This window comes from Pseudorca crassidens, chromosome 12 (genome assembly GCF_039906515.1).
Source record: "Pseudorca crassidens isolate mPseCra1 chromosome 12, mPseCra1.hap1, whole genome shotgun sequence".
Lineage (NCBI taxonomy): Eukaryota > Metazoa > Chordata > Mammalia > Artiodactyla > Delphinidae > Pseudorca > Pseudorca crassidens.
This window is the reverse complement of record NC_090307.1, coordinates 15435933-15445819: the sequence shown is the minus strand read 5'-3', so window position 1 is coordinate 15445819 and position 9887 is coordinate 15435933. Positions and strand designations below refer to the sequence as shown.

The window sequence follows — 9887 nt, the reverse complement described above, 5'->3', positions numbered from 1 at the left end:
TTGCATAATGTCCCCTGCAAATTCATGTCCACCTGGAACCTCAAAATGTGACCTCATTTGGAAACAGGGTTTTGCAGATGTAACTAGTTAGGTTAAATTGGGATCACACTGGATCAGATTGGGCTCTAAATCCAGTGACTGGTATCCTTATAAAAAGGCCATATTGGGAATTCCCTGGTGGTCCAGTGGTTAGGACTTTGTGCTTTCACTGCTGTGGCCCGGGTTCAATCCCTGGTCAGGGAACTAAGATCCTCAAGCCGCACGGCCAAAAAAAAAAAAAAAAGGCCATAGCAAGACACAGAGACATACACAAAAAACTCCCCATGAGGACAGAGGCAGATACTGGAGTGATGAGTCTACAAGCCAAGAAATGATGGCCACTGCCAGAAGCTAGGAAGAGGCAAGGAAGGAGGCTTCCCTGGAGCCTTCAGAAAAAGTATGGCCCTGTTGACACTTCAATTTCAGACTGTGAGAGAATAAACCTCTGTTGTTTCAAGCCACCAAGTTTGTGGTACTTTGTTATGGCCCTAGGAAACCATCATACTTAGGTTGGGTAAAATATGGAGATGACAATAACAGTTTTTCTAAGTGTTGTAATGACCAGCCTGTAATACAGCCTGAACAAACTCAAGATACTTCCTGCTGGAGGAGTGAAGTTCACAGGTTCTTTGGTTCAGGGTTTACTAAAATGTAGCTAATAGACTTCCCTTCAAGTAGAGAAATGATTTTCTATTTTAAATATAGTCAGGTTTGCTATGCTTCATGGTATCTTTATCTTCAGTAAATTGAACTCTACCTAGAAACAACATGCATTGCAGTCCCTGGAGATATTACTTTTCATAATTTGATTTTGCATCTTCCTTCATCTCCAAGGTAAGCCTTATACAGATACATCTTATTTAATTTTACTTTCAGCTAACAGTTCCAAACGCTGTGTTTCTATGTCCTATGAATGCACCCCAAATCATTCCGTTGCTTATTTACCAAACTTTATGAGGCTATGAACCTTCATGGTGATTTGGTTTTTGAGGCTTAAGCAATATTTTTATATGCTGATTGCTAAAATCAAAGCATAGAGATTACTTACACTCACAAGGGATGATCCGTCACAATAGAAATGTAAACAGGAGTTTACTTCATCATTTTGCTAGTTCTTCTCTGGAACATTCATCAGACTCCATTTCCTCTTTTGCCCTAGTATACTTTATTGTCCTAGGAACTTTCTTCTGAGGGTTCATATGAGAAGGGAGTTATGGCCTCCTTTACACAGAGAGCTAATGGAATAAAGGACTTGCTCTAAATTATATTTTTCCTATCTGTGTGTAGGTCTTCTAGCTGGATTAGTGCCAGCTCTTCCTCCTATTCTCAGCCCAAATTCTTGTCCTTTGGCGCTCTCACTTTCCTTTTCTATCAGGAATGAGCTCCATGTTCATAAGTATGTGCCCTGAAATGACCAACCAACATTCTCTTTGAAAATGGGTCCCCTTGATGTCAACATAGGAAAATAAGACAATAGCAGGGCAGGGTTCTCTATAGTGATTTACAGCCAAAATGGAAACTAAAGACCATTGGCTAAGTCTGGCCATTAACCTACATAATCATACAAGCATAGATATTTGTTTTTTGGTGACATTTACCACGAAGCACAGTGAAATTGAGTCTAAGACCTGTTTTAATGTTTTGATTTTTCTATCCTGTGCTCTAATCTCGTTGTAAGCATGGAGCTGTTACTTGTTTACCCAGATGATCACAAGGTTTGAGAAAGCATTTGAGAGGTGAGGGAATAGCATAATATGCAACAGGGTTAGATGATCTGAAACTCTGCCTATGAAGTGAATGCCTATGGTTGCCATGTTCTTGGAAATACAGACAGCTTTCATGGAGATAAATTAAGCATAACATTTTAAACCAGCCAGCTAATGCAGGAAATGTGTTAGATTTACGTAGTCAGGATTTTAGAATTTGAGAGATTTGGGGTCTCATGTATGTACTTTCTTTAATGGCAGTTCCAATCGGTAGCTGTTAAATATTGTCAATCCAGAGAACATGAGAAGAAAGAGAGCCGAGTTTTGGGAACTACTACAGTGGGATGGTATCTTTAAACATAGCAGAACTTACTAGTGATTGTCTTGAGAGGCAGATGGCCTCATGGGTCACTAATTCTGCGGACTCTATGGAAGAGAATAGAATTGAGTGATCAGAATAGAGGCATAAAGAAAAAGTAAAACAAATACCAGGGGTACAGACCTCTGGGTTGTAGAACACTACCCCACACTTCATCGGCCTGGCCATCATTTTTTTTATAAAGCAGTAAGTTCCATCTGTTGGGGGAATTTTCTTTCCTTAACTTCTATAGAGAACAAATTATTTTCTTAGAACTGGGGATGGTATTGTGTTTTGAAGATGGTTCTTAGACTTTTAGTCTCTCTTTATATCAAGTTAAACTTTAGTTTGCAATTGTGATTAAACAAAAAGTCCTGCCAAACGCTATACGTTGAACCCAGCAATGCACATTTTACAGCCCAGCCTGTCAACAGAGCGTGGCGATGGGCACATGAAAGAAAGATCCCATTGCCTGCCACTGTCTAACTTCATTTTTGCCCAACTCACAACTCATCTGACTAAAAACAATACTTAACCTCAATGTTTTTCTGTCATTTCAGGATCTCACTGTACTGCAACATGTCACTGTGGTACAAAATTAAGAAAGGAATTGAAACAAGGGAAATTTTTACTGTTAAGAAATGTAAGAAATAGTGCTTGCTTCATGGTATGATTTCTACGCTTTCTAATTATACTAACTCTACACAGTTTGTGTAGCACGAATTTCATCTTTTCTTTCTTTGGCCCAGCGTCTTGGGCTTTCCCCACTGCAACTATCAATATTTTTATTAAAGAGACAGATGCCCAGATATTGGCTCCCGGTTCTCAAGGTGTCCACCGGTGACTGTGGAACTTCAGGAAAGTCATTCTTCACCATCGAGCATGGCTTGTTTCTATTTTTATAGAGTTGAGCTATGTAGCTTTTTTTTTTTTTTTTTTTTTGCGGTACGCGGGCCTCTCACTGTTGTGGCCTTTCCCGTTGCGGAGCACAGGCTCCGGACGCGCAGGCTCAGCGGCCACGGCTCACGGGCCCAGCCGCTCCGCGGCATGTGGGATCTTCCCGGACCGGGGCACGAACCCGCGTCCCCTGCATCGGCAGGCGGACTCTCAACCACTGCGCCACCATGGAAGCCCCTATGTAGCTTTTTGATATGTTGAATTTTGGTAGTTTGTTATTAAGTCTGTAATAAGTAACATCAAAATATAAACAATTGAAACTTAAGCATACAAAATTTGGTGAGTAAAATAGTGTCCCAGGGGAGAAGTAAAAATCCAGAGCTACTCATACAGGCAAGGTTTTCATATAGTTTGTGTTATGTAGCATTTGTGTGTGTGTATCTGTGTATCTTTTTTTGTTTGTTTTATTTTATTTGTTTTTATATATACTCTTTAATTTGTATTTTATATTGGGGTATAGTTGATTTACAATGTTGTGTTAGTTTCAGGTGTACAGTGAAGTGGTTCAGTTATACATATATATGTATCCATTCTTTTTCAGATTCCTTTCCCATGTAGGTTATTACAGAACACTGAGTAGAGTTCCCTGTGCTATACAGTAGATCCTTGTTGATTATCTATTTTATATATAGTAGTGTATATATGTTAATCCCAAACTCCTAATTTATCCCTCTCCCAACCTTTCCCTTTTGGTAACCATGTTTGTTTACGAAGTCTGTGAGTCTCTTTCTGTTTTGTAAATAAGTTCATTTGTATCATCTTTTTAGATTCCACATATAAGTGATGTCATATGATATTTTTCTTTCTCTGTCTGACTTACTTCACTCAGTATGATAATCTCTAGGTCCATCCATGTGTATGTGTATCTTTGGGGGGTAGATTTGGGGAGTGTTTACTAGGACTGCGAAAACAAAATGTCACAGACTAGGTGACTTAACAACGGAAATGGATTTTCTCACAGTTCTGGAGGCAGGAGTCTGAGATCAAGGTATTGGCAGGGTTGGTTTCTTCTGAGGCCTCTCTCCTTGGCTTGTAGATGGCCATCTTATCCCTGGGTCATCTCATGGTCTTTCTTCTGTGTGTGTCTGTGTCCAAATCTTCTCTTCTTAAAGGATATCGATCATGTTGGATTAAGGCCCACTTTAATGACCTCATTTTAACTTAATTACCTCTTTAAAGGCCCTATCCAAATGCCATCAGATTCTGAAGTGCTGGAATTAGTACTTCAACATATGAATTTTGGGGGGACCCAATTCAGTGCATACCAGTGGGTATGTAGCTTTAACAGCTTTATTGGGGTATAATCTATGTGCTATAAATTTTACCCATTTTAAGTTTAATGAGTAAGTTTATATAGTCCCACGACCATCACCACAATCCTGTTTTAGAACCACATGGTCTTGTTCTAAGTCTCAAAGAGCACAGTGATGTAATGGGAATATTGAATAGCAGCCTAATTGTTACATTCCCAAATTACTTACTAAAATTTATGTTTTAATAAAGGGTTAAAACTATTGTCTTTACGCATGTGCAGAGTCAGGAAGTATATGGGAAATCTCTGCACCCTCCCTTCAATTTTGCCATTAATCTAAAACTGCTCTAAGAAAAAAAGAAGTCTTGATAAAAGCAAAACAAAACAAAAACATGGGCTTACCTGGTGGCGCAGTGGTTGAGAGTCCGCCTGCCGATGCAGGGAACATTTTTAGGCCAAGAAGCAATTGTTTTTGTTTTCGTTTTGTTGCGTTACGCGGGCCTCTCCCTGTTGTGGTCTCTCCCGTTGCGGAGTACAGGCTCCAGACGCGCAGGCTCAGCGGCCATGGCTCACGGGCCCAGCCTCTCCGCGGCATGTGGGATCTTCCCAGATCGGGGCACGAACCCGTGTCCCCTGCATCGGCGGGCGGATTCTCAACAACTGCACCATCAGGGAAGCCCCACTCTGCTTATTTATTGCCTTTTTTTTTGGCTGCACCACGTGGCATGTGGGATCTTAGTTCCCCGACCAGGGATGATTGAACCTGCACCTCCTGCAGTGGAAGCATGGAGTCTTAACCACTGGACCGCCTGGGAAGTCCACCATGGTTTTTCATGTAAAGATGAAGGCACAGCCCCAAACAATGGAGGGTTTCATCCAACTGTTGAGAGTCAGTTTGATAGAACAGAAAGAGCACTGGACCAGGAGCTGGGAGACCGAGTTTGCTCTGGGTTCCATGCTTTCCTCCCTGAGCCCCAGTCTGCCCAATAAAAAAACTCTGACCACCACGTGGAGTTGGTATAAACATCAAATGAGGTTACATAGGTCAAAAATCCTTACAAATTGTAAATTGCAATGTAAACGTGAAATGGTATTGCTTTTTGAAGACAAATAAAATGGAGTCCCTGATTAGATAGAATGAAAATAGGCTCTTCTGAACTGTTAACAGCTTACCTAGTTACTTTTGAAACATAATTATCTTCCTAGAACCTCAAACTTTATTATTATTGTTTTTTTAATTAATTTTATTGAACTATAGTTGATTTACAACGCTGTGTTAATTTCTGCTGTACAACAAAGTGATTCAGTTATATACACACACACACACACACACACACACACACATTCTTTTTCATATTCTTTTCCATTATGGTTTATCACAGGATACTGAATATAGTTCTCTGTGCTATACAACAAGTAGGACCTTGTTGCTTATCCATTCTATATAATCATTTGCATCTGCTAACCCCAAACTCCCACTCCATCCTTCCCTCTCTCCTCCCCTGTGGCAACCACAAATCTGTTCTCTATGTCTGTGAGTCTGTTTCTGTTTTGTAGATAAGTCCATCTGAGTCATATTTTAGATTCCACATAGAAGTGATATATAATATTTGTCTTTCTGTCTGACTTACTTCATTTAGTCTGATCATCTCTAGGTCCATCCATGTTGCTGCAGATGGCATTATTTCGTTCTTTCTTATGGCTGAGTAGTATCCCATTGCGCATATAAATATATCACATCTTTATCCATTCGATGGATAAAACATTTAGCATGTTTCCATGTCTTGCCTATTGTGAATAGTGCCGCTATGACCATAGGGGTGCATGTATCTTTTTGAATTATAGTTTTGTCCATATATATGCCTAGGAGTGGGATTGCTGGATCATATGCCAACTCTATTTTTAGTTTTTTGAGGAACCTCCATACTGTTTTCCATAGTGGCTGCACCAATTTACATTCCCACCAACAATGTAGAGGTAGAACCTCAAAACTTTAAATTGGTTTATGATCTAATTATTCATGTACCAAACCCCCTAAAAGAAATTGGCTCAAAATCACGAAGAGAGATTAGGGTGTATGTTGACTGTTACCAAATCAGGTTTTCAAGTTCATGAACAGAAGTCATACTTCATAACACTTTTAAGTATATCTCTTATACACTGGGAAAGCTGTTTTCAGTTTGAAGCTTCCTTTGCTTTTGCTCACAAGGTTCTCTCCTAAAAGAGATCTGTGTTCTTTGAAACTAGAGCATGGAAAAGGAGAAGTCTCTCCCACCATTCTACTCTACCGTCTATCTCAATTCGGAGTATCCTGATTTCAGCCAAAATACTTTTGGTGCTGAAGTCACTTTTGGGTCTTAATTGAAATATATGTAGTGAGGCAGGTTTATAACAAATTAATTTCTCATTAAATGGCTTCCTTAACACCCATCCTTTTAACAGAGATTTTTAGTACTTGGAGCCGTGCACCAGAGTAGAAGGTAGGGCCCTTCGCAAAATGGAAGAAGACATTGCGGCAGGGGATGTGAACATGGAAAATGTGTGGGAATATGCAGGATGGTTCTCAGGCAGATGTTTGAGGAAATGATGTTAATCCTACAAAATGATCAGTGCTCACGTATCCCTCTAACTTTTGTAAAAGAGTTCACTGCGCAGTGTGTATACAAACGCACAACTGTGAACCAATGAAGTTTGCAACTTCAAGTATAATAAAATACTGGTTAATTACGTTTAAAACTTATGACTGGCAATTCTTAGATTGAATTACTCAAATTCTAAAGAACTGGTGTATTCTTAAGAACACGAAATCTTACATACATTACAAAACATCTTTCTTTCTAAATGAATTTGCTTTTTCAAATGGAAGCCATTAGCGGTGCATTGAACCATATGTGGAAAGAATTCAGATAACAGAAAGTTCTGTTGGTTTCCCCAGGATGTTAATTTTAAGTACTCTTTTTACAAAGAGACCTATCTTAATGAGCTTGCTTTTCCTTCGTTGAAACCGGAAGTCTAACCTGGCCATTGAGCTCAGTGTCTTAATGTACCTAATGCTTTCAGGAAAGCCACTGAAAACAGCTGGGGCTACGAGTCCCCAGATCCCAAGGCCATGGCTAAATTATAAAAGACAAGGGGAGGATCCAGTTGCAGGTTCTGCATGAGATGGGTATCTCAAGGGAAGAATAAAATGTCTTTTCTTCCGAATCCCATAGAGTATATTTTGCTTTACAGACAAAGGTTGGAGAGAGGGGACTCTGGAATTATTTGAGACGCCATCTTAAGAGGTATGTGAGATTATACTCATTAAAAACAAACTTAGGTGGAACCTCAGAAACAGAAGCGGTACCGAGGTAGGGCGTGCCTTTTGAGCATGTAAGGTAACTACAAAATCTGCCTTTGGAACTCCTAGCAAGTTATGAGGCTGGTGAAATCGACCTAGGCTCAGCCTTATGTTTTTAATCAGAATAAAAACAGGAGTGAATAAAACCCTGACATTTTTCCAAGCCAAAGTTTCCCACATCATTGCTGCTTTGCATCAAAAGGTGTCTAGAATAGTCACCTCTAGATTATTCTCCGATTGGTGAGATGTGATAAATGGTAAAGCATCTACTTCTAAAGAGGCTAGAAAAGTGTGCTAAGCAATCAGCTTTAACCCCAAATAATGCAACATGAGTGGCTGGGTTTGTTAATGATCACTCTGAACAGTGTTCCTTGTAAGCAATGGCCAGGAGCATCGTAAGTTACATTCATTTTCTCTGACTGCAGGGTTGCACCTTCCTGCACTATAAAAAGTTGTTCATGTTCCTCCAGGTTTCAGATGGTTTCCACGATTCCATCCTTGTTCTTAGGGCATCAGTCCTTCTCCTGGTGGATGGAAGATAGTTCCTGTTTAGCAGAAGACCGGGTCCATCTTTCCCTCAATCAGTGATCATCTTCGTGCAATTGCTGTAGAAGACTTTCAGGACATCTCTGTAGACAAGATAAGCCAATGTAGACAGAAGGGCATCTCCTTGGGGATGGTCCCTGAGGAAGACCCCAGGGGAAGGGGGAAAAGGTAAGAAAACCCAGATCCACTGATAACCTTCAGTAAAAGCAGTCAGATAAATTACAAATCAGTCTTAAAGGGAATACCGTAAGGGCCAAGTTTTCCAGATCAAATTGGTGCTCAGTTGTGCATGTCGAAAACTAGTGTCCTAAAGAGGGAGACAGATTTCCAAATATGACTTGCTAATGTCAGTGTGTGCCTGCATTTTTACTCAGCAGATATTTATTATTGTCAAATATATCCCCAGGATCTTGTTAATTGTTAGAAGTGCAAAAATGAACAAGACATGATCTCTGTAAGATGGGACACTAATAAAGGTCTTAATCTCAAAAGAGTATTTGAGTGATTTTGAAAAAGCATTCTTTTGGAAATGTCATTGTAAACACAAAGAATATACTTGAATTAATTCTAAGGTTTTTAGTGCCTTCATAATGAAACATTAAGGCAAGTCATATATGTATGATATATGTATATCTCCAATATAACAGTTAATATTCATTTGCTAGTCTATAGAACACTGATATCAACTGTATATTAAAATAAGCTCATCTCTATCAGTGAAAACATGGTACTTTTTTTCCATTTTAATAGTACTTGACAAAAACAACTAATCTTTAAAAGGCTTATTAGGACCCCTTGATTTGAGTTGGGTTTATACAGATGACACTTGATTAAATTTTAAGGTAGTTTGAAAAGAAATTTGCTAAGAGACTTGACATCCTTTACCATAAATGGTTTTCACTCTGTATCTCGACTTTAGGCTGTAATGAATACCATACTTGGATCTCCTTTGTAAATATTTACTTGTTCTAATAAAAGAGAAATAGAAAAACATTACTTATTCTTGTGCTAAGAACAAGGAAGTTTATAAGCACAAATCATTTGGTAGCACCGACAATGACAGACTTCAACTTCTAAGCATGTCAATCCTGAATGTACATGTGGAGCTGAGTTGCCAAAGAGACTCCAGAGGGGAACTGAATCCCCGACCTAACAAACTCTGGGTGGCATTTTTGTCTCGCGAGGTTAGATGTAAACAGTGAGCCACAGAGAAGTGAAAGCCGTGGTTTAATGCTTTAGATTAAGGACAAGCCCAGAGAAATGATTAGAATTCTTGAGTCTTAATGAGCTGTTCTGATCCTCTGGTCTGGTTTTCCCCTAAATTAAGTCATGGAACATAGAAGAGAAATACTATTCTTTAACTTGAAAGCTTAACCCCCCACTCCCAAAATGTACACAAGGCTGCTCGTACATCGCAGTACCATGTGCCAAAGGGAAAGCGTCTTAAAATCTTCCCCCCAATACTAACTGTATTGGATTTAAGATGCAATGGAAAAACTAGCTGTAGAGATAAAATATGCAGTATGTAAAGGTAAATTTAAATTTTCGTTAGCTTACGTGCAAGCTAAAAAGGCTCTTAATGTATTCTTAATTGTAATTTAGAATAGATCATAAAAGCTGTCCCAAGCCTCCAACTTGAATCAGGTTACTTATTAGAGTGAAAAATTTTAAAACAGAAAAGTATCTATA

The 9887-nt window shown here is 39.2% G+C and overlaps 1 long non-coding RNA gene across 1 annotated transcript; it reads left to right on the top strand.

Annotated features, from left to right (window-relative positions):
- The first annotated feature begins 2574 nt into the window (after positions 1-2574).
- LOC137204093 (uncharacterized) lies at positions 2575-8636 on the top strand. The gene is made up of 3 exons (XR_010933418.1): positions 2575-2746; positions 7544-7596; positions 8123-8636. It is a non-coding gene; the product is annotated as an uncharacterized lncRNA (long non-coding RNA).
- The last annotated feature ends 1251 nt before the right edge of the window (positions 8637-9887 follow it).